General features: G+C 37.0%; 1 protein-coding gene across 6 annotated transcripts in view; it reads left to right on the forward strand.

Moving 5' to 3' along the window:
- The first annotated feature begins 10014 nt into the window (after nucleotides 1-10014).
- The window catches only part of plekha1b (pleckstrin homology domain containing, family A (phosphoinositide binding specific) member 1b), a 67640-nt gene continuing 52978 nt past the window's right edge, over nucleotides 10015-24676 (forward strand). For 4 of the 6 annotated variants that reach the window (XR_013195583.1, XM_077205919.1, XM_077205920.1 and 1 more), the window contains exon 1: nucleotides 10065-10185. The gene's annotated coding sequence lies outside the window, so the exon portion shown is untranslated. Of the gene's footprint in view, nucleotides 10186-24676 lie in introns of all 6 variants that reach the window. The other 2 variants (XM_077205917.1, XM_077205918.1) reach the window with 2 other exon arrangements.

Below are 24676 nucleotides of genomic sequence, written 5' to 3' on the forward strand. Positions count from 1 at the left end.
CAAATTAAACATTTCTTCTTGTTACTACGTTCTCCGCTAAATTTCCTAAGCAAATTGTCCTTGTAACTGTTATACTCCTCCAACAAACACATTTTCCGCTGGGGTAGAATGCACCGAGGAGTTGAATGCGCTTATTCGATCCGCCATGTTTTTTGTTTCGAAAAGTGTCAAATTTTACCCAGAATGCATTGCCGTGTAGTCCTACTTAAGATAGCCAGAGTCTTAAGTGCTTTGTGCAACGGTCTGATTAAGGTGTCTATCTGAAGTCTGACTATGTACTATATCTAAGCCATAGTCAAAGTCTATCTTTGTGAAACCGGCCCCATGACACGAACCAATCAGAACATGACATATGCGACTAGGGAAGCACATGACATGATCACATGAGGGGAAGGAATCAAATGACCAACAGGAATGGCTGCATCCAAAATCGCATACTTCCCTAATATATTGCAGATGAAAAACAGTAGGCCTATGTGACAAAAGTAGTATGTCCGAATTTACAGTACTCATAAAAGAGGCAAAAAGTACCGGATGACCAACCTCTTCTGGCGAGATTCTGAAGTGCATAAGATGGACACTTTACTATCCCATGAGAGGATTCATGAATGGCAGTAAAGCGACTTAACTGACGCTAGGAGGTCACATGATAATGACAACATGGCGAATGTATTACTTCCAGATAACATTCATACTACACACATTCATACTAAGTAGAATGTACTACTTTTTTAGTGATTGCAAATTAATTACTTATTCTAAATAAGTAACTACTAAAGAGAGTATGCAATTTTAGACGCAGCCAATGACTATGAAAACTACAAAATAAAAGACATAAAAGTTAAACTTGAAACAGGGTGAAATATAGTACGATATGATAGGGAAGAAAGGAATGGTGGTGGGTGTGCAACACTTGTTAAACGAGAAATACCATAATACTGGGAAAGGGATCAAGAACAAAATCTGAATGATAGAAAGTAATGATACAAGGACAAAGATGCAGAGTAAAAAATATGCAAATTTGTCAAGTTGACAATTCAATTCAAATTTGTATAAAGACAACCTTAATCACAAATAGGATAATTATATTCTACTCTTTGCTATTATGTTTTCATGTTTTTGTTGTTGTTGTTGGATTTTTTGCGGAGAATTTTATTTGTACATACATTTTCTTGGAGTAAGAAAAAAACATTTCTATTCATTTTATTTATTTATCTATTTTTATATATTGACTAAAATTTAGCTTATGAATTTTAATTAGTTCATGCTGACATCACTAGGTAACATTCCTACAGCATCCACATTTCTTTATTAAGCCAAGCCTTTGTTGAAGTTTTTATCTCACCAATTGTGAGACATAAACGCAGAATTGCGAGTCATAAAGTCCAACTCTAAGGAAAAAAGACTGACTGTTTCCTCAGAATTGCAAGTTTATATCTCACAATTCTGACTTTATATCACGCATTGCGACTTTTTTTTCGCAATTCTGAGATAAAAAGTCGCAGTTACCTTTTTATTTTGTGGTGGAAACAAGCTTCCATAATATTTAGTGTATTCTTTTAAAGTATACTATTTGAGCAATAAATACTCTTTTTAAAAATATTCGAAAGTGTAATTATTTTTAACAGGGGGACATTATACCTTATGTCTTAAGTATCCACCAGATGGCACTTTCAGATGGAGCTATCAATGTATTTAACTGCTGGTGTTAATTTTAATTTGTAAATATAAAGATACAGTTTACCCAGAATACTGCCATCATTCATGCACCTTTATGATGTTTCAAAGCTGAATTACTCGCTAAAGAAGAAATTTAGAATGGCTTAGCTGTTCTATAGGCTAAAAAACAAAAACAACAATGAGGTCTGTGGCTGTCAAGCAATTAAGCAATAAAGCAATTACGAAATAACTTTATAAAATTCATAAACCTAGACAGTTGAGGCTGTGAAAATCCAAACCCATTGCATTGTGGGATATAATATGTTGCGTGTGTTCTGGTACTGCACATTTTGACAAACGTAGAAGCTCATCCAGGTATTTCATGCACACAGAAAATTAGCTTATATTATTTGCACATTATACAAGCTAAACTCGTTCCTAGGTCAATATATTTAGTTGATCCTGGAACAACATTCCTGTCCAAAAATGTAATCCTAACCATATCATATCCTATCCCTAAACCTTACCCCACTATAAACCCTAACGCTCAAAATAATTGATTGGTTTGAGTAGAGACAACTCAAATTACGTAAATTAGTTCCATCAGATTAACTTCTATGAGTATTTAAAACTTTATTTTTCTTTTGAGTTCACAAATCTGACATATTTTAAGTAAGTTGAATAGTTTTTAAGTTTTATGAACTTGTTTCTTTTAATTTAGACAAACTTAACTTTAACTGAAACTGGGCTGGGATTTCTATTTCCCAGCAGGCTTTGCCATGACACTCAAAAGGGAGAGTATATGCTAAAATTAAGTGTTATATAATGTTGTTTGTACCAGATTAATATTAAGTGGGAGACTTGGTAGTTTTTATTGTTTTTTTTTTATACTAGTTCCAAGAGTTTCTGTTATGTTGGGTCTTTTGGGGGGTTACCATCATGGTGACGAGTGGAGCATGAGCTTGGTTTGAGGACAGTGTACTGGCATGTCATTTTTCTTTTTTACTACTTGATTTTGTTGTACTCATTCACCATGTGCTATGGTATGCAAATGCTATCAAAGCATTGTGTTACAAATTAGCAAGGTAGCAATTATTGAATTAGCTGGTTAAAGATTACATGACAATCTTAAATTGTGTATGAATTAGCTTACTTAAATATTTCAAGTTAAGAGCAATTAAAAATGTATGAGTACAAAATAAAAATCTGCTTACTTAAACGTTAAATTTCTTAACCTAAAAAATTTGATCTTACTGATTACCTCAAATTATTTCAGTTTTGCCAACTTATTCGGGTTTACAATGTACCCATAAGTTATCCCTAAAATCAGAGGCATAGGTGAATAACACTGATCATTGCACCTAACCCTGGTTGTAAGCCCACTTGACTGTGAACTTGTCCCTCAAATCTGATTGGTAGATTGGAATCTGGGTCAACAAATTTTGTTCCAACAAAGACGTTGGTGAAATCATGTTCTGCATACATGCAATCCCAATCCAAAATGATTATTCTTCTGCAGAAAGCAGTTATTGCATCATTAGCTGTTGTTTAAAGGTCATTTCTAATGCCTTGATCTGACAGACTGTCCACGTCAACACTGGGGGCTGCCGTCATTTGGCTCACGCAACCTCAAAAATAGTTTTCCCCCCGCTTGAAATGTGCTGCAATGCTATTGTTTTCAGGAGCTGCGAATTGAGGGAAGAGGAAGCGTGCTTTGCGTTGTGTGCTCTGTGTTTTCACATGGGCAAACTGCCACTGAGGAAGCAAAGCTATCCTAATCACAATACATGCTGGAAAATGCTCAGTGGAGCATTGCGGATATGGAGCGGCCGTCTACAGACTACTGCATAACTCTTTGACCTGCTGCATGCTTTAAATAAAGCTACTCCGTTGCTTTGACCCACGGCTGACTTCCACTGACCCACATTTTAATTCGAAAGTGAGTTTGAGACAGCAGAAAAACTTTACATTTTTAAGAGGGTCTGTTATGCTTTTTTACATGTTCAACTTTCTTTAGATATTGCTGTTTAAGAAAAAAAAAAGGTCTGAAAAGTTACAAAGCACAAGTTCACTCCAAAGGCAGTTATTCTTTATATCAGTTAGTGTTTCTTGTGGTAGCAGTGTGTTGAAACTTGTGGTTATGGTAAGGAGTGTGACATTTCCAAAACACACTCGAAGCGGTTGACCAACCACAACACACTGGTCCAACCAACCAATTAGAGTGCATTGTGCTTTTCAGAAGGAGAGGCTTCATCGAGATAGGAACTAAACAGGGGTGCGATTTCCGAAAGCATCATTAGCCAACTATAGTTGCAAGTTCCATAGTTCAACAATTTGAACAAACATTCGCAAACTTGTGTGGTCGGAACTACAGCTCTCGAGCTGTGATTAGAAGCATAATTTATTCATGTGGACTTAATAGATTCTGCTCTTGGGGCACAATAAACATGCAGTACATTAGCTTTCATACTATTTAAATTATATATATATATATAAAAAAAAAATATAAATTAAAATGTATATATACATTTTAATTTCTATATTTTAGCTTGTTAACACTCAGCATTGCTAACAATCACAAGTGCGTAAAGTACATATGAGGGAATCCTTGATGAATCAAACATACAATAAAGCAAAATGACATGAAATAAAAACAGTGATAGTCATTAGTGCCATTTTCATTACAGCAGCATCTCAGAGATCTCCAATACAACCCCAATTCCAGAAAATTGGATGGTCAAAGAATGGTCAATTTCTCAATGCAAGATTGCAGGAATTTGGGTCTTTCACCATCTGCCTTACATAATATTGTGAAAAGATTCAGGGAATCCAGAGAATTCTGTGAAGCAGGAGACCTCTGTTGAATGTGTGTGACCTTCAAGACACCCTCAGATGGCAATGCATGAGAAACCATTATCCTACACTGTTAAATACAGCCACATTCGCTCTGCAGTACTTTGATCCAATAGACAGTGGAAATGTGTGCTGTGGTCAGATGATTCCACATTTAAGCTTTTTTTTGTTGAGAAAAACAGGCATGGAGTTCTCAGTCCCAAAGATGAAAGGGACTATCCAGACTTTCATCATGGTGACAGGTACAAAAGCAAACATCTGTCATCTGGTATGAGGGTGAATCAGTGCAAACAGTATGGGTAACTTGCATGTGTTTGAAGGTATCACTGACATGGAGGCATATATTGGGATTGTACAGAGACTTATAATGCCATCAAGATGACATCTTTCCTGGCAAGTAAAACAATTATGCCAAACTCATTCTGCACATGCTACAACAGAGCAGTTTCTTGACACTACACCGGGTTAGGGGTGTGCTTAACTGGCCTGCCTGCAGTCCTGGGTAGGGTTGCACCAGCCGTTCGTAAGTTCTTTCTTAAATTGGAACGGAAAGTCCACATTAGAGGCTTAGTAACTACTAGCTAGTTTGTAACTAACTCTGTACTATATTCTGTTGCACCATTTGTTCGTAAGGTAAAACGTAGCTAGTAGGTCGTATAGCTCTCCGTAAGGTAATGCGTAGTCGCATAATATGACGTCTAGCCTCGCTGAACCAATAGCAGCCTTCAAATAAGTGAGCAGAAGTTGTTGAATTGCCGTGAATTTCAGTTTATCCTTCATTCTAACTTCTTTTGCCTCACAAGTTTCCATTAAATACGATACTTGATCATGAATAACATTAGTGTTTTTATATGTAAATAACATTCAGAAACTGTATTTGAAATGAAATTAATAATATCAATAAATAAATATTATAAATTGAAATAACATAAGATATTACGTTTATTGATTATGACTGATATTAGAAATGCACAACATAGACTGATGCACACAGCGGCGCTGTTTAGGACGGGTTGGTGTTAAAGAGCCGCTAACAAAGTTATCTTTTCACATAATGTTCTCTCTCATAAATGTAAGCGAGTGTAAATGTCAGCATTATCATATATGTCTAAAGAATTGAAGTCTGTCAGGTAAAAGAAGAGCTTATTGATGCAGTTCAGTCTGTCTGATATTTTATTCCAACCGTTACTCCTGATCGGAGGCTGCCATAAATATTTAGTTGGAACGTAAAGTTACGTTTAAACTAAGTTAAATGGTGCAATGTAAAAATATTTAGTAGTTCGTAAGTTAGTGCCCATTTACGTCAAAACTAGGGTAAGCTTTAACTTACGCACAGCTGGTGCAACTGGCTTATCTGTCTCTTATGGAAAATGTGTGGCCCATCATGAAAGGAAAATCAGGCAACGATGATCACAGACTGTTGAGAAGATGTCTTGTATAAAGCAAGATTGGGCAAAATGTCCTCATGCAAAACTAATGCAAAACAATTAGTATCCTTAATTCCCATGACTTTGTCCCAACTTTTTTTTGGAGTGTTGGAGCCATCAAAATGTGTGGATGTGTGGATGAACATCTAAACATTTTACAGACACATTACAGTTTTTTTTTCGATTGCTAAACGACAGTGAGCACAACTGGAGCCACGTGTGCAAAACTCTAACTACAGTCTGCACTACCAACAGTCACCTGAGCTAAACAGTTCACATCACCTGCAAAATTCATTCCAAGCAACACAACTCTTAACACATGTCTCAAAACAGGCTCAGTGCAGCCAAACACTATACACAACCCTCACTGGGATAACACACACTGTCACTCAGAACACTGAGAGTAAAAACACTAGCATCAAACACCAATACAGAAAATACAAACTTTTCATCTTTACAGTTTGAACAATTTCAGTGACTTCATACAAAGTGATATTTTCTTCAAAGAAAAGAGTGACATACTTTCACATGATTTATTTAATTTTTTAGAACATAACAATTCTTTAAGGTAAATGAAAATTAGCAGTTTGCTTCAATAGTCTGTAGTAATTTGCGTAATTACAGTACTGAGAAAAAAAAGGTAGAAACTAAAAGTACATACTGTAACTCGAACAAATAACACACAAGACAATGCTTAGCCTTTCAGCTGAAATTGCAATCACTAGTGTTTGAAAGGCACATGGCTGAAATCTATTCTGTTGTACAGTTTTTTACAATTGCTAACACACAATTTTGCAAACTATGCTGGTTTTATCAAAATACTTAACACAATTCACAAAACCAAACTGCAAAATACCTCATATCTCCTGCAAAATGAAGCACTGCAACCAAAACTACATATAGCATTATCAAAATCAAACTTTTGCACGAAATGGTACACACTTCATTTATATTACCAGATTTTTGTCTAACCAACTACACACTGTTGGGCATAATGAAAAGCACTCTCATCTTTAGTATGCTTTGCCATAATACTAAAATAGTTCAAATTGTAGAAAATTCTTCAGATTGTTCACATGACAGAAATATTTGCAGATACACACACATGCTGTTGAAACATTTTTATTTTTTATTTTTCACCAAACAAGTCAGTGCAACATATGCACAGCAGATATATTTACATTGGCCTGAACAAAAATATGCTCACAAAAAACAGTAAACTGAAAAACAAAATTGCAGAAAAAATAAATATATAAAAAAAGAGGCAAGAAAAATAATTAGGCAGCATCTAGCCGCACAGCTGGGCCAGGCCACATCACAGGCAATATCTTCCCTTGCCAGACATCGAGGGAAGAAGCGCCTTGAGTTCCTTATCCATCCCTGAATCACACCCACATCAATCTCCTCATGCCTCTTCCATAGCCTGCACAAGAGGCATGCGCACAAAGGGCTGCCGGTCGTATACCTTCCACCGCCATGCTGAAAATAACTCTTCTAGGGGCTCCTACTCTTCCTCTTCTTCCTCTTCCTCCTCCTCTTTCTCTTCCTCTTCCTCCTCCTCTTTCTCTTCCTTCTCCTCCTCCTCTTCCTCCTCTTCCTCTTCCTCCTCCTTTTCCTCCTCTTCTTTCTCTTCCTCCTCCTCCTCCTCCTTCTCTTCCTCCTCCTCTTTCTCTTCCTCTTCCTCCTCCGCATTGCTCTTCCTCCTCCTCTTCTTTCTCTTCCTCTTCCTCCTCCTCTTCCTCCTCCTCTCCCTCTTCCTCCTCCTCTTTCTCTTCCCCCTCCTCTTCTTACTCTTCCTCCTCCTCTTCCTCTTCCTCCTCCTCTTTCTCTTCCCTGTCCTCCTCCTCCTCTTTCTCTTCCTCCTCCTCCTCCTCTTTCTCTTCCTCCTCCTCCTCCTCTTTCTCTTCCCCCTCGTCCTCCTCCTCCTCTTCTTTCTCTTCCTCTTCCTCCTCCTCTTTCTCTTCCCCCTCCTCCTCCTCCTCCTCTTTCTCTTCCTCTTCCTCCTTTTCTTTCTCTTCCCCCTCCTCCTCCTCTTTCTCTTCCTCCTCCTCCTCCTCTTTCTCTTCCTCCTCCTCCTCCTCTTTCTCTTCCCCCTCCTCCTCCTCCTCCTCTTCTTTCTCTTCCTCTTCCTCCTCCTCTTTCTCTTCCCCCTCCTCCTCCTCCTCCTCTTTCTCTTCCTCTTCCTCCTTTTCTTTCTCTTCCCCCTCCTCCTCCTCTTTCTCTTCCTCTTCCTCCTCCTCTTTCTCTTCCCCCTCCTCCTCCTCCTCCTCTTTCTCTTCCTCCTCCTCTTTCTCTTCCTCCTCCTCTTCCTCGTCTTCCATTGTTGTTGTAAAAAAAAAGGTGCTCACCTGTGGTCTTTTCATAGTACTTACATCCTGATTGAAGTGTTAACCATTAACCATTGAGGTGTTTGGCCAGCTGGCACATGTATTAACCAATTAGCTCATGTAGTGTCATTTTAAATGGCATTGTTTTGCAATGGCAAACATGTGACTTTATGTCAGATTGTTGTGTCTTATGCAGAGAACCGTGTTCAGTGCATTTAAAAAGTGCCATTTTGAATTGCAAAATGTGTGTAAAGCAGAAAATGTGTTTAGACTTTGGGAGACTTGAGAAGAGGTTTTGCTCTCTGTCTGTCAGTTTAGTGTGTTAGCAATTGGAAAAAACTGAAAAAACTGTGGTTCAAAGTTTTGACAGCAGTGTTAGCATTTGAACAAAGTGCTGTAAATCCACAGTGTTGTGCAGGTTGTGGTTAAGGTCATGGGATAAGTGTGTAGTAGAGTTTTGAAAACTGTGTTCAAGCAATGAAAAACGAACTAGAGTTTGGTCCACATGAACTGCTGCTGTGCAGACTGTAGTTAGAGTTTTACACATGTAGCTCCAGTTGTGCTCACTGTCGTTTAGCAATCGAAAAAAAACTGTAAAAGGTTTTGAAGCATGGATTAAATGTTTTAGTTAAACAATATATTTTGCGAACATTCAATAGAGTTCTGATGTTCAAGCAAACAGTTGTGACGATTGAGCTTTCAGTTTAGAGAATATTACAGTAAAACTCTGTGTGTGTGTATATGTGTGTGTGTGTGTGTGTGTGTGTGAGAGAGAGAGAGAGAGAGAGAGAGAGAGAGAGAGAGAGAGAGAGAGAGAGAGAGAGAGAGAGAGAGAGAGAGAGAGAGAGAGAGAGAGAGAGAGAGAGAATACATCAGAATGCAGGTCACTGTAACCTAATTACCTTTTCTTAAATCTTAAACGTGCATCTGAACAAAACAATGGGGATTTCCCACAGTTATAACTGTGCAATGCAGCACTATTTCCTTCTTCAGTTTCTTAAGTTACCTATATGGCATCAGAAGGCATGCATGATTCAAGCATTAAAACACACTTAAGATGCCCCAAAATCCTAACAAAGTGTTCTTTAATTTAATTTAATTTAATTTAATTTAATTTAATTTAATTTAATTTAATTTAATTTAATTTTATGTTTTCGTTCAGAAATTCTAATTTGCTGATTTGGTGGTCAGTTATTTTCAGTTATTACTGGTTCTCTTGTATTAATAATGGTACTTTCTTATTATTATCATCAATGTTGACAACAATATTTTCTCCATAATATTTTTGTTGAAACTGTGATACATTGTTTATCAGTTGCTTACTTGAATAGAAAGTTCAATGAACAGCATTTATTTGAAGTAGAAATCAACATTCATTTGAAATAAAAGAATTATGCTTGACAGCAATACATCTGTTTCAGGATAATTAGGCTACAAGCAACCGACACAGCAGGCATTTCATGTATTACTACAATTCCCAGACTCCCTTTTTCCATATCCGGAAAAGAAGGGGCCTTTTCCGCCTTCGTTCGCGATTTTGAGAATCCTACTACAGTGAAGGTTCGGCTCATGTATATTAATCAAATGTTCTGACATAGGCCTAATTGATTGGCGAATGAAGACATAGGAACGTGGGCGTTAGTAAATCGAATCCAACTGCAGTCGAAGGCTTGGCTCATGATTATTAATAAAGAAACATGATTGGACGGTGTAGGAAGGTTACCTAGCGACGTCAGCATTAACCAATTAACAATCATGAGCTAAACCTTGGTCATAGTAGAATTTGCAAATCCGCTCTCCACCCGTCAGTTGCGGGATAGGCAGACCGTCGGAAGTTTGTGGGAGATGGGCTGAAAGTCCAGCAGAAGCCAGACCGAACAACACTGCTGCAAAAGAGTTTCACAGCTGCTCATTACTGGGTAAGTTATCTTCTAACATCCTATGACATATATTTTAAAATATAAAAATTTGAACGTGTTTTGGACGTGTGTTCTAATCAGTAGTTAACTTACACATTGACTTTGGCACTTCACTAGCTCACTTTATGCAAAACTTGTCGCTTGTAGGCTAAATATTAATTAACGAACGGAACATGTAATGTCATTTACATGTAAAACCACTTTTTGTCTCTCAAGACGGTAGATTTATTATGCCTGAGCATTCATCCGTTATGGCTGTAGTAACGTTACATAGCTCTGTGTGTGTATATGTGTAACGTTACTGTCTGGATGTCTTTCAAAACCTAGCGCACTGCATAACAATACAGCATTTTTGGGCATTATAGTAGTGAATGGAACGCACAAGCGCGAATGTGATGACCAAAACTTTACTTGTCATAAAGGGAACGTTACCTGGTCTATGATGATACTATGGTACAGTAATCCAGTGATTTATAGTATCAGGTGGGATTACCGTGTTACTGGTACTGAAATGCATGATATATGACTATGGTAGTACCATAATACTTGTTAATTTAATTAGGTGTATTTTTGTGACAGCTGTCAATAAAAGTTTAATCTATAGAGTTCAACAATGCCCGCCCACTTTTTCAGCACCCTTGGTTCTGAAAGTATTTTTCTCATTCATTTTTCCCATTGGGATTTTTAAAGATCTTTGTTCTTTTATAAGCCAAGAACCAAACAATCCAACTATGCGGTGAATCACAATATTGCAAACTTTGATTTGGAAAATTATTTGAATATCGGACAAAAGACTAAGGTACAAGAATGTGTACAACGGCCTTAATGAAGGAAAGAACTACAGTCACATGAAGCATTGCAAATGAAAAAAAATGGACAAATAAAAACTGTTGATTTAAAGATGTTTATATCGAAATGATATATTTTACGTTTATTGCAAAATATGCATACAAATATGGAAGTATTATAGAAATATTGAGATTCAAAATATTGAATATCAATTACAGTGCTTCATGGGAGGGAGCTAGAAAGTTTGTTTTTGGTGTGATTTGCTTGGCTGTATCCGAAATCACCCCCCTATACGCCTCATTCACTATTCCGTACATAATTTACTTCACTAATATAGTCCACAAATGAGTAAATGAAAACTCATGGCAGAGTCCCATGGGTCTAGTCTAATGGCTTGCTGTCGATTGTACTCCTGGGCTGAATCCAAAATGGCCCCCTGTACCCTAAAATTGGGCGTTATTTGAGGGGACAGCCATTTGTAGTGGTGTCCGAAACCATGGTGGACATTATTGAGTGCACTTATTCAATCCCACATTGCACTGCAACAACGAGCGTAGGCCTACAACTGATTTTTGCTCAATGGGTGTCCGAATTCGCTCACTCTTTTTTATTTACTCCTTCAAGGGAAAAGTATTAGTGGACTAACGTAGAGAATAGTGAATGAGGGTTTAGGGGGCAATTTCGGATTCAGCCCAGTTGTATACTTATTGAGGAGCATTATGGGATTGAATGAGTGCACTCTATAATGTCCACTATGGTTTCAGACACCACTACAAATTGTCGTCCCCTCAAATTTCAGACACAGCCCTTATTTTCTGAGTGGTGTAGTAGATTTCGTTTTCAGAGTCATGCAGTTTCTCACCTGGATTCCAACTGTTAAATAAGATTATTTATAAAATAAGTTGAAATAATGCAGGCTGATGACTTCAACACAAGCATACACGATTGATTAACTACTACGTAACTCACAATTATTGTTAAAATAAATTCACCTATGGAGAAAATGAATAGGCCTACTTAACCCAACATAGCACTCTCTTGGTGTTTTATTTTTCATTTTTCTTAAATTGCATTTGCATACTGCTTTCTAAATCATACCATCACTGTTGCCATCCCCGTTTTTTTAGTAATCAAAAAGTATCATGTAATATGCTGTTTTAAACATGTTCCATTATATTCCTTTTTTTTCTTGCCATTGTCCTCATTATTTGTCAGAAAAAAAGTCATTGCTGCTATGTGAAGTAGCTTGGACTCACATATCGCAGAGCTTCGTTATGTTGCTTTTGTTTTGTTTTTAAGCTTTCAGGTTTGAAAGAAATTGTAGAAAATTCTGTCATTATTCACTAACCCTCATGACATGTTAAACTTGCATACATGCTGCTCTTTTCCATAAACATGCAACTGCATACTTTCTTAGTATATAGTAGAGTATGTCTGAATTCATAGCATTCATAAAACAGTAGTCCAAAAGTATCCAGATAATCTACTATGAATTGCTATTATATGGAAAAGAGCTGGGAGACAATTTTTTGAAATAATAATAATAATAACAATAACTAATGACCTAATTCCATATTTTGGTGCAACTATTGGCAGCTAGGCTATCCCAATGTTTTCTGTTTCCACACAGACGCTCATGTGCTCTGAGTTAGGAACTGTGTAATTTGATGCATGCATAGTTTTTTTTTTAATCATCACTGTGTTGAATACACACACTGTTTCAAGCTCTAGCCTAACCCCACAGTCAAGTGCATCTCCCCACCTATTGTTTTCTGAAAACAATCAGTTTCAATTAAAACAACTGTTTACTGTTACAGATAATATGACATTTATATACAAATTTGTTAATTTTCCAACTATGGATGTTTTAACAGTACGATTGAAACATGAGAGTTCAACACACCAGCTGGAACAGGATTAATGAGTTCTCGTGTGATGCTATGCTTAAGGTATTTCACTCAAGTATTTGTCAAACCTGTCAAGCAAGTCCTCCAAAATGCAGTGCTAATTTGAAAACTGTCTATTGTTTTACTGATGTATATCCAAACAGTTTTGCACATGAAGCAAATAGAATTTGTACAAAAAAGTACGTTGGTACCATATTACAGGTATAGCTGTTCAAGAGTTTGGGGGCAGTACAAAGTTTTTTTGTTGTTTTTTTGAAAGAAATTTACATTTTTATTCATCAAGGATACATGAAATTGATCAAAAGTGACAGTAAAGACAATTATAATGTTACAAAAGCAAAACAAATACTGCTTAGTCATAACATTGTACAAATCCATAAAACATGGTACTTCGATACCTTTATTTTGAAAAACACCTTTTGTTGTTTATATCCAAAGAAACATGGTAATCATTTTAATTGAATAACTGTACCATGTCCAAAAGCTTTTGTATTATCATTGTTATTTGTACAAAAACATGGTATAGTCATATCATGTCCAAGCATTACCATAAATGTCCAAAAAACATGGTGCTTTTTGTTATTAAAATAATCAGCAGAGGCTTACATTTTTGCAAAACTCCAAAAACTTAGAATTCACTGCAGTTTCCAGCTGTAACACTAGTGGCAGTAAAACATGGTAGCTTCATCAAATTTATTTTTATCTCACTTTTTTGTGCACTGTTAGATAATGGTTTAATATAGGTGGTATTTCCAAACGCGATCGAGCCTATATGCGATTAAACTTTTAGAACCAATGACTGTATATTCAATTTACGAATTGCTGTGATATGTACAACAACCAACATATTAAAACATTCACATTTATCTTATTTTAAATAAAATCAAAAACACTTTTAGCACCACTCACTGGACATTTCACTATGTTGCTACGTGCATGTTTTGCAAGAATAAATGTAATTTGCAGAAATGTTGCCACAGGCACGTTCTTCCAACGCTTGGATGGTTGGCATGTGACGGTATTACGTTTTCATATCACGGTAATAGGCTTTATGCCGAACGTCACATGAGCAAACAGGAAAACAGGTCTCATTGTATCCGCTTTTTGGAGAAAGTTTTAATGGCAGTACAAAATGACGGTGATGATATAGATTTTTAAGGTAATCAGCTAACCTTGTCAGTTATTTTTATTGTTTGTGTTTTATTCAATTTAAGTATCTAAATGTTAGTGATAAGAAGAAAAAAACGAAGAAATCAATCTGCATACGATGGACGTCAGTTATGCTCATCTTTGCTCGCTCTTTTGAAGGCATCTGTAAAACGACTCTATATTTAACGAAGCACATACAAAAGACCTGAACCAGAAGAAATGTGACTTGTACAGAAAATGAAAGTTTGTTGCACATAACTCCCCTTGCTGAAGCTTTTATCACGGTGTACTGTTTTGAATTAGGCCTAAGTTTCGAGACGTGTATGATACCACATACACACTGCTTTACATACACACACATACACACTGCATACGAGTCGGCTTATAGAGAGGAGGTTGAGCAGTTAATATCATGGTGTAAAATACACAACCTTGCCCTTAAAGGGTTAGTTCACCCAAAAATGAAAATTATGTCATTAATGACTGACCCTCATGTCGTTCCAAGCCCTTAAGACCGCCGTTCATCTTCGGAACACAGTTTAAGATATTTTAGATTCAGCCCGAGAGCTTTTTGTCCCTCCATTGAAAATCTATGTACGGTTTTACTGTCCTTGTCCAGAAAGACAATAAAGACATCATCAAAGTAGTCCACGTGACCTCAGGGGGTTAGTTAGAATTTTTTTAAGCATCGAAAATACATTTTGTTCCAAAAATAACAAAAACGACGACTTTATTCAGCATTGTATTCTCTTCCGGTTCTGTTGTCAATCCTCGTTCACAAGGCCAGTGAGGCTGCTGACGTAACACGCTGCTAACGTGTTATCTGGTGCGTCCGTGTATTCGGGTTCAAATAAATATGTCTGTTTAAAAAAAAATGCAAGTCTTCCCCTGTGTCGAAATCCTTAGACATGTTTGCAAAGATTGTTTTGTTTACAGCGTGCGTCTCCCTCAGACTGTAAACGAAGCTCGGGCGCACCAGATAACACGTCAGCTCGTCTTACGTCAGCGGACTCATGAACGCGGATTGACAACAGAACCGGAAGAGAATACAATGCTGAATAAAGTCGTCGTTTTTGCTATTTTTGGAACAAAATGTATTTTCGATGCTTCAAAAAATTCTAACTAACCCACTGAGGTCACATGGACTACTTTGATGACGTCTTTATTGCCTTCTTGGACAAGGACAGTATACCGTACATAGATTTTCAATGGAGAGACAAAAAGCTCTCGGACTGAATCTAAAATATCTTAAACTGTGTTGATGAACGGAGGTCTTATGGGCTTGGAACGACATGAGGGTGAGTCATTAAAGACATAATTTTCATTTTTGGGTGAACTAACCCTTTAACACCAAAAAAACCAAGGAGATGGTTGTCGACTTCAGGAGGACTAGTCATCGGCACAATCTCCCACTGACCATCAACGGTTCAGAGGTGGATATAGTACACCGTGACTACGTTTACATGCAGCCAAATTTCGGGTTATGGTCGGGTTAAGGTCACTATTCGGGTTTCTGAAACATTAGGGATAACCCGTTTACATGCGTGAGCAGAGAGAGTTACTCCTGTATACATGGAATTGCAATATCCCGATGTAAACGCGACGCGCGGTTAGCGTCTGGACGTACGGACAACCTTAAGACGCAATATGCTTCATTTCCGATTATTCTTCCTGTATCCAAAGACAACAACAACAACAGCAGCACGCGGATAATGAATAGTTCGGGGCAGATAGCGATCGCCTTTGTTTGCGCTTTGGTGCTGGTAACGTTACTGACCTCGCTCCAAAAGTATGCTGTGCTGCGTCTCGCCATGTTTACTTCCGGTATACTGCACGCGGGGTTTTGTATGCGCCGAGAAGTTTCTCTACTCAAAAGACCAAGATTCCTTGCGAATAGAACATGCGCAGAACACACATCACTATGGGGATATGCCGGTGCGCGTTTACATGACCAAAAATTCGGGTTAGAAAAGGGGTACCCCAGGTATAATATCCCGGTTTTTAAAATCCGGGATATGAGCATATTCGGGTTTTTGCCGGTGTTTACATGGCCGTTCAAAACCGGGTTATTGCTAATATCCCGGTTTTGAATGGGTTATTGGCTGCATGTAAACGTAGTCAGTGTTAAGTTCCTGGGGCTCCATCTGACGGATGAGTTAACCTCCAGAGATAACACAACAGTAATAATCAAGAGGGCCCAACGACATCTTCATTCTCTTTGTAGACTGAAGAAGGTGAATCTCCCTATTCCAGCTTTGACCATGTTCTACAGAGGCTCCATTGAGAGCATTCTCACATATTGCATCTCTTGCTGGTTTGGAAACAGTACGGCAGACGAGAGACATAAACTGAACAGGATTGTGAGAACTGCTGAAAAAATCATTGGTGCTTCACTGCCACGTATTCAGGACATCTACACAGAGTGCTGTGTGCATAGAGCAAATAGCATTATTAAGGACTTCACTCATTTCTTACGTGACATGTTCATACTCCTTCAGTCTGGTAAAAGATACAGAAGCATTAGAGCAAGAACTAGTAGGCTATTAAATAGCTTTTCCCCCACAGCTGTTAGACTGCTTAACCAGAGAACGTGATTTGAAATTTGAAATTGATTATTATGTTTTTTATTCTTTTTTTTAGTGTATTTTAGTATATTGGTTGGTTACTATTGCACTAAATTACTGAGTGGAAGAGGTGTGAAACACAGTTTCGTTTTTATGTACACCATGAAAATGACAAATAAAGGAATCTAAATCTAATTCGCACACTTCACTGCGGTTTCATCTAGATCCAGTCAATCCAGTTTTTCCTTCTGTTAATACTTTTACCTTACTATGACAGTTTGTCTATGTGCTGTGAACAAAAATATATCTTTCTAGCTAATATAACAGCACATGTCACACTGTGGAACTGGCTAATAATGTATTGTGCTTCTGTTGAATCTGACCAGAGTCTGACAGTAATATACATGTCTAGTGACAGTGAAGAAGGGGAACTGTTACATCATGTAAACTTTAGTGCCTGCTTTTCTCACACAAAGGTACACCTAAACAGAAGCACAGGTGGGACCTGTATGTGTTGGACATTCATGGGTGTGATTTATTTTACAGTCAAGGCTTGTATTGCTTGGTCATCAGAGATCTGTATGAGAGTGTCTGAAACAGGCAGAATTCAAGACATTTTTCAGGAAAATATTTGAGTGGCACTTGGCAACCTTACAGATAATACAAATACAATACACCCACATAAAGAAAGGCATACTAAACAGCAAATCTATGCTGTGTTATTTTTTTAAATCGTTGCAAAATGTAGACTATATATCAATAACGGTGCAATAGTCTACACTTTGCGACAATATAAAAAATAACAGAAGAGATTTGCTATATAGTATCGTTTTACCTTAGTATACTATGTGCTCTTCGATAGTATACTATGTGCTCTTCGATAGTATAGTTTACATTTTGCAGTATAGATTTAAAGTTGGATATATAATACATTTTGCCGCTGACGTTTATACGCATGTACACTCACATAAAGCGGTACTATACAGCAATCAAGCAGTTGAGTACTGCATATGTATGTGGATAAAACTTCATAGAGCTCTGTAATACTATAGTTTACACATCGTGACGATATTAGCGATATATCAAAGTAGATAATGTAATACAACTTCAATCTTCATACAGTACACTCGCGTAAAGTGATATATAGGCTACTAGATAGCAATTCTCAACTGCTTGATCTTCGCAAAATGTGAACTATTTTATCCTACAGCTCTATATGTGAAGTTGGATATAAGTATATCTAATAAATTATTATATAGTATAGGGTAGTATATCCATATTTTTTTTGTATACAGTATACTCACAATCAGTGATTTATAGTAAATCTCAACTGCTTAATAGCATTGCAAAATATAAACTATATTTTTGGCCAGCAATATATCTGTGGGATATATTTGTTTGGTGAATGCTAGCTCTCTAGATAAGATTCGGGTTCAACTTTGTGTAAATCAATAAGATTTTATTTTATTTTATTTTATTATAGTTCTGTGAAATGATTGTTAAAATGTTTTTCAAGGATGATGTTCTCCAGTAATAACATACTGTTATTGCTTTTGCTTTCACTACTCTATGGAATAATGTGGCATTTAACAAGTGTAAAAAACTGGGGGCCTGCTTTGGGTAAAATTGGCATGATAAAAATACTCCCATCATCCATGGCAAAAAACTTGAAGCTGTTATACTGTCATGTTATGGACATGTGTGTACACTGTACCTGTGATGGGTTAAACCGCCTCGCAGTTTCCCTTCCTCTTTAAACGCACACTGTCTTTCAAATCTCCACCTTCCTCACGTGTTAGTTTCATTGTGTTTTTTGCTTGTGTGACCCAGTTTTCTATATGTCTAATTATTCATCATGTTCACCTGTCCTGTTAATTAAACTATAGCATTAGTTCCCTCGTTTAGTTCCTGTATAAGTACTCCCTGTTTTGTTTTTTTTCAGTTCTTGGTCTTGTCTCTTCTGTAAATTGGATGTGTTCCTGTGTTTTTACCCCATGTCCTTTGGATTATTGAATTAAAGACTATTCATTGTACTTTTCGTCTTCCTGGGCTACTTTTATCCAGCCACTCGTGACAACATGTTTATCATGCCAGAGTGGCTCCCAACTGCTCAAAGAGGAGTATACGGCATGTCATTTCTGACTCTACTCCATAAACTGTGTCCTAAGCAGCAACCTGACAAGTTTCAGTGACGGGTCATTTGTCTCTCCACACTAAATGCAAAATATTTTGTAATGCCCAACAATCACAGCCTAATTATACAGGGCTATCTATCTATGACTGCTCCACTACAGTCGTTTGATGTCCATTGAGAGGTGATAAAAAGCATGATCAGATTTATCCGAAACAAATAAACATCAACACTTTATTACATTGTCACACGTATATAGGCAGTTTGGAAGTTAAATGTCTGGGGAGTGAAGCTAAAAGGTTAATCGTGTTTGAGAAGTGACATACCTCCCACTCTAACTGTCACTATTATGTTCAGTTTGTTTTCATTAGTCACATGGTTTCCTTTGTTCAGTTTTCCCGCCACTCCTTTGTTGCCATGTTCACCGTCATTATTAGTTAATTTGTACCAGCTGCAATGTTTCCCCTAGAAATTTTTCCAGCAGCGGTGCTGTTACGTGCCTGAGGTTGTTTCCGACATTTTGAGACAAACAAATATGACATATCATCAACAGATTCAAGGCATGATTATTGCAGCACATACCTTGATCTGGTCACAAACAGAAACCTTCATTTTATAATTTTAGACAGGATAATTCATGTTTTTCTTTAATGTTAATTTTCAGCTATAAGGTAGAAATTGATAGGGTGAAAATGATACGGCACAACCCAGAAAAAGATTATTTACAATTTAGTGAAAATTTTATCTTAATGGCAAAGGCCAAACCCAATCTGTGAGCACTTCATTTTTAGAATCCTGGTCGTTCTCCTTGGTTCTCAGCCTGTCCTCGGTCATCTCCTTGCACCTCCTCGCTCATGTCCTACCACTACAGCTTCTCTCTCCTGCTTTCTTGTATTCTGTCCTTGGTCCATGGTCCTCACCTCTCACCTGTCCTCGGTCATCTCGCTCATGTCCTACCAATGCAGCCTCTCTCTCTTGCGCTCTTGGAGTCTCTCCCTCGAGGTCTCTTTCCTCCCTCACCTGCACTACTGATATTTTATTTCTGTAACGCACTTTAACACTTAGATACATCATGAAAGGGTGGGGCCGAGAACCGCGAGACAATGGAGGAGCTATGGAAGCGGAGGAGCGACGACAGTGAAGGGCGAGAGAGGACCAGGCCTGGACTGTTTTACTTTGTTTTGTTTATGTGTTGTGAAAAGGAATCAAATTTGCTGGTGTTTTACTGCCTGTAATGTTAATTTCTGGTGGAAACTACAGCAAATTCTATGTAATGGTAAATTTTTGGAGTTTTGCAACTGTAGCAAACACTCTGCAAATGTAGGTAGAGGCACGGTTTTCCAATGAGTTAGATTGGTACGTATTGCAGGGATCTGCAACATTACAGAAGTCAGCATTTAGAACAGGCTTCAGTGTCTCTTTTATTGAGGAGCAGTATTTAATTCACATACTTCAATAGATTGAACAAATAGAAATATGACTGTAAGAAAAGATACACCATATCTACTCAATAAAAATGAGGCAACAGATTACAAGCAATATTATTAATTAAATTTAACAAGGTTTGGTATTGAGTAAATATAAATTAAATTAGACCCTTAATAGTTATCCATTTAATATGAGTATATTCCAATAGAAAACACAAAAGAATTAATTAAAACCTAAACAAAATTTATGAGTTGGTTTGAATCAGAAACTCCCTAATTGTGTAAATAGTACTAATAAAAATTAATTTAATTCTACATATGATACATAATTGACTAATAATCATCTATTTTAATCCGCACAATGAGTTAAATTTAATCAATGCAATTAGTTAAATCTAAATATTCCTTTCTTAGGAATAATACGGCTCAGAAAGTACAGAACTAAACAAATACTCTTAATTCTTAAAGAATTTTATTTACAATTAACTGTTGTGCTTTAGACACATTGTAGCACAACTTTGTACTGCAACCACTCTTATTTCAAGTCAGAAGTTGGATCTTGCATTTCAAACATGCTGAAACAAAAATAAATGCCATATTACAGAATGGTGATGTATCCAACCTGTTTCCATGCATATTCACCTTACTTTGACACTTAATTGGGTCAATAATGATCTTAAAGATCCCACATAAGTTCATCTACCAAAACAAAAAGCAGAAGTGTCATTTGTATGGAGTACAAAACATTTTGAACACTGAACTACCCACTGACATTCATAAGAGTCCAAATCAGTGCTAACTTACAAACAGCACTTTCAGATGTGCAATTTCCAAGCTTTGTAAAACATTGGGTAGCACAACATGTACACTGCAACTACAGTCTCATTTTCGAGGTTTGCTCACCCATTTCAAACCAGAACTTTGAAAAGGACAAAATGCTGATTCCAACTATTAAAAAACAAAAAAAGATCAATAAAGATCTTAAAGAAAAATACACTATAATGGCATGTGCCAAAACATAAATCATAAAGTGCAATTTGTACAGATTAAAATACATTTGTACTTTGAACATACAATTAAAATGCCATGACATTGGTGGGACAAATCAGTGCTAACTAACAAACAATGCAATTTAGTAGAAGATGGCATTGTGTAGCACAAAAGTCTGCAATAGTCTAATTTCAACTATGAAGTTTGCTTTTGAGGGACTGGACTTTGTTTGACAGCTTTGAATCATCCAGTTCCAAGAAGACTTTTTGGAATACCTCAAAGGTATACTTCAGCTGTCTGGGATAATTGAGATTAAGTGCGTAGGTCAAGCCAAGGAGGACAGAGCAAGCCTTTGCAATATTTCCAAGTCCTGTGATGACTTCCACTCCATCTATGACAATTCCAATGTTCTTCGTAGAAGCTCCAGGCTTTGGGGTGAGAGTAATGGCCATTATGACCTGCTCAAGTTCCTCCAAGTTCTCATTGTCCTGCAGTGCAACATGAAATTGTTAGTGTCTTAGTATAAAACTTTCAGAAATATATTGCAAGCATATCACATTACATTCATTATTGTTTTCATAGCTTATAAACCTATTTTATTAGATTTTATTTTCTCGCAGACCTTGGTCTCAAATTGTTCTTTGTTTTGTTTCCTTCTCTAGTTTGATGTTTTTGTAGTCTACAAATGTTCTTCCATCGTAATGAGGGATTTATGCTATTCTACTATCATATCCCTCTCTAGTATGAGATTTATAGTCCAGTCATTTTATGAAAAAAGGTTGAACAAATTGCAACAGAAGCAAACTCAAGTGATTTTGTATCCTCAATATGTTCGGAGTAAGGAAAAAAAAGACCCAAAAATATCCCATTCATTCGCATATTCATTCTTTTTCTCACGTGAAAAGGGTAAAAATTTTAACCTTTAGATATCTTCATGAAAATCACTGAGTTGATTACTTACATCAAGACAAACAAAAAATGTATTACAAGTTTTTTGAAATTGTTTGTTAACATGGATACACGGTGCATAATATAATTACGTATTAGCTAATTTGCATAATTACCCAAACAGATCTAAACATTGGCTATAGCAGGTGAAATTGTTTTTTTTAATCTTGTTGACATATAACAGTTAAAGACTTAATATTAAGGTCTGAATGGAACCCATTTAGGCTACCCACGAACATTAATACAGGAAGAAGTACTTTAGAAACCAGCCTTTATTAATTATTATTGCAGAGATGGGGTTTGGGCATTGAGTGCATTGTGTACGTAATAGATTTTTTGATCCAGACACTTTTTATTTCACCTACCTTTTGTCTTCTGCATTCTCCTTACCCATGTCTCCTGTTCTTCCCAGCCCCAAACCCCATCTCTGCCATAATAATTAATAAAGGCTGGTTTCTAAAGTACTTCTTCCTGCATTAATGTTCATGGGTAGCCTAAATGGGTTCCATTCAGACCTTAATATTAAATAGTTTACTGTTATACGTCAACAAAATTCTACAAGACATTTTCACCTGCTATACCCAATGTTTAGATCTTTTTGGGTATTTATGAAAATTAGCACATATGTAATCAGATTATGCACCATTTGTCCATGTTAACAAACAATTTAAAAAAACGTGTAATACATTTTTTGTTTGTCTTGATGCAAGTAATCAACTCAGTGATTTTCATGATGATATCTAAAGGTTAAAATTGTTACCCTTTCCACGTGAGAAAAAGAATGAATATGCGAATGAATGGGATTTATTTGGGTCTTTTTCTAAACTTTCCCCTATAATGGTATTCTTCGGGGCTTTTTTTTTCGGGGCTCGCCAGTCATGGCGAATCCTTCCCCGATTCGTCAGCCACCCATCAAATGACCCTTCCCTGGAAGAAAACTTACAAAAACAGCCTGGACTACGTAACGTTAGCGACTACAACATGGATAACGATTTAAAAGCGTTACTGACTTTGATGTCTTTGTTAGCAGCTGTTGTGCAAGTACATTTTTAATTTTACAATGCTATAATTTGCCTACATGCGCCAGCACGCGCATACCCAGTGTTGGTGAATAGTCACGTGATCCGCGTTTTCAGTCCTTTTAGTGTGGACGGAGATCAATTATAATACGCAGCTAAAACGCTGGTGTGGACTGAGATCGTATTCGTTTTAATTCGTCACAGATCTAGATCAAGCACCAACTTAAGGAATTAAAGAAATATGGTCCTTGAATTTAGGTAATGCAAATTAAGTTCACCTACGTTGAATTCTTTGATGAGATGTCCCCCTTGTTCTCCAAGGTATTCTATTAGACACCGAAGAACAATCTCTCTGGTCCTCTCAATCGAAGAGTGCACGGAGTCCTAGGGAGGAATGCAACAAGACAATCACAATCACTGTAAACACATGACAATATCAATTCTCATCGTACTTTACATGCTTGCTTTACTTAATGTATAAAGCTTCGTCAGACCACAAGGCAGAGATTCATAATGGCTTTAAAGTAGAAAATCGCATGACAACGATGTGATGATACGAAATGAGGCGTAGTTGTCTTACGCTGGAGGCGGTCATATGCAAACGATTGGTACGTCACTTCATATCGTGACGTCACTTCATACCATGGATCTACATCGAGCTGTATTTAGAGCTTGAATAAAGAAAGTGTTCGTTTATAATGGGGAGGACATCTTAAGTTATAAAACTTGCAAGAAGTTTTAATGGTACATAGATCTCTTATATACCAATAGATTAAGGCAAATTTGGTTTCTCATGTCATGACCCCTTTAAATGGATTTAACCCAGACAGTTCTATAGTACAAAATCTATGTCAATTACCCCATGTGTGAATACAACAGTGAATACTCACAGCCAGGATTCACAGCCAGCGATTGGAGGTATTAAAAAAGGTTAACCCTGTTAAAAAGGGTTTTCTTGGGAGTTTTTCCTCAGTCAATGTGAGGGTCTAAGGGCAGAGGCTGTTGTCATGATGCTATGTAAAGCCCTTTGAGACAAAATTTTAGTAAAATGGGATATACAAATAAAATTGCCTCCGATTCATTTGTAAAAATAAATAAAAATACAGCATCTTAAAAGGCATGAGCTGTTATTAGTTTTTCCTTTTCTAAAATAGGGCAGCAGCTAATTTCTGGAGGACAATGGTCTATCATTCAGTTTGATTACCTTATTCATATAATTTGGAAATCTTATGGAACAAAGCTACTTCTAAATCTAAAAAATACTGTACCTCCACCAGTTTCATTATGATCTCCAGTCTTCTTCCAAGTGCTCCACCTTTGGCACGAAATAGTGTCAGTAGCTTGGGAGTGTGACGGTCTAACGCAGACATAAATTTTGGTTCCAGAAGTACAGTAGTTGTTCTTTGAAATTCTGCATTTATCTGAAGCACAAAGGCAACAAAAGAGACAAATGTATCACATCAGTTCTTAGCCTCTTAAACATCTTTCGGCTAAATTGTCTAACGTTCAATACTTTTTGCCAGTGTCAGAGTACAGAGTCAAAGCCCCACTCCACAATATTTGCATA

Source organism: Siphateles boraxobius, unplaced genomic scaffold (assembly GCF_051911475.1).
Source record: "Siphateles boraxobius isolate OS27281-9 unplaced genomic scaffold, OSU_SipBor_1 55, whole genome shotgun sequence".
In the NCBI taxonomy this organism is placed as follows: Eukaryota; Metazoa; Chordata; class Actinopteri; order Cypriniformes; family Leuciscidae; genus Siphateles; species Siphateles boraxobius.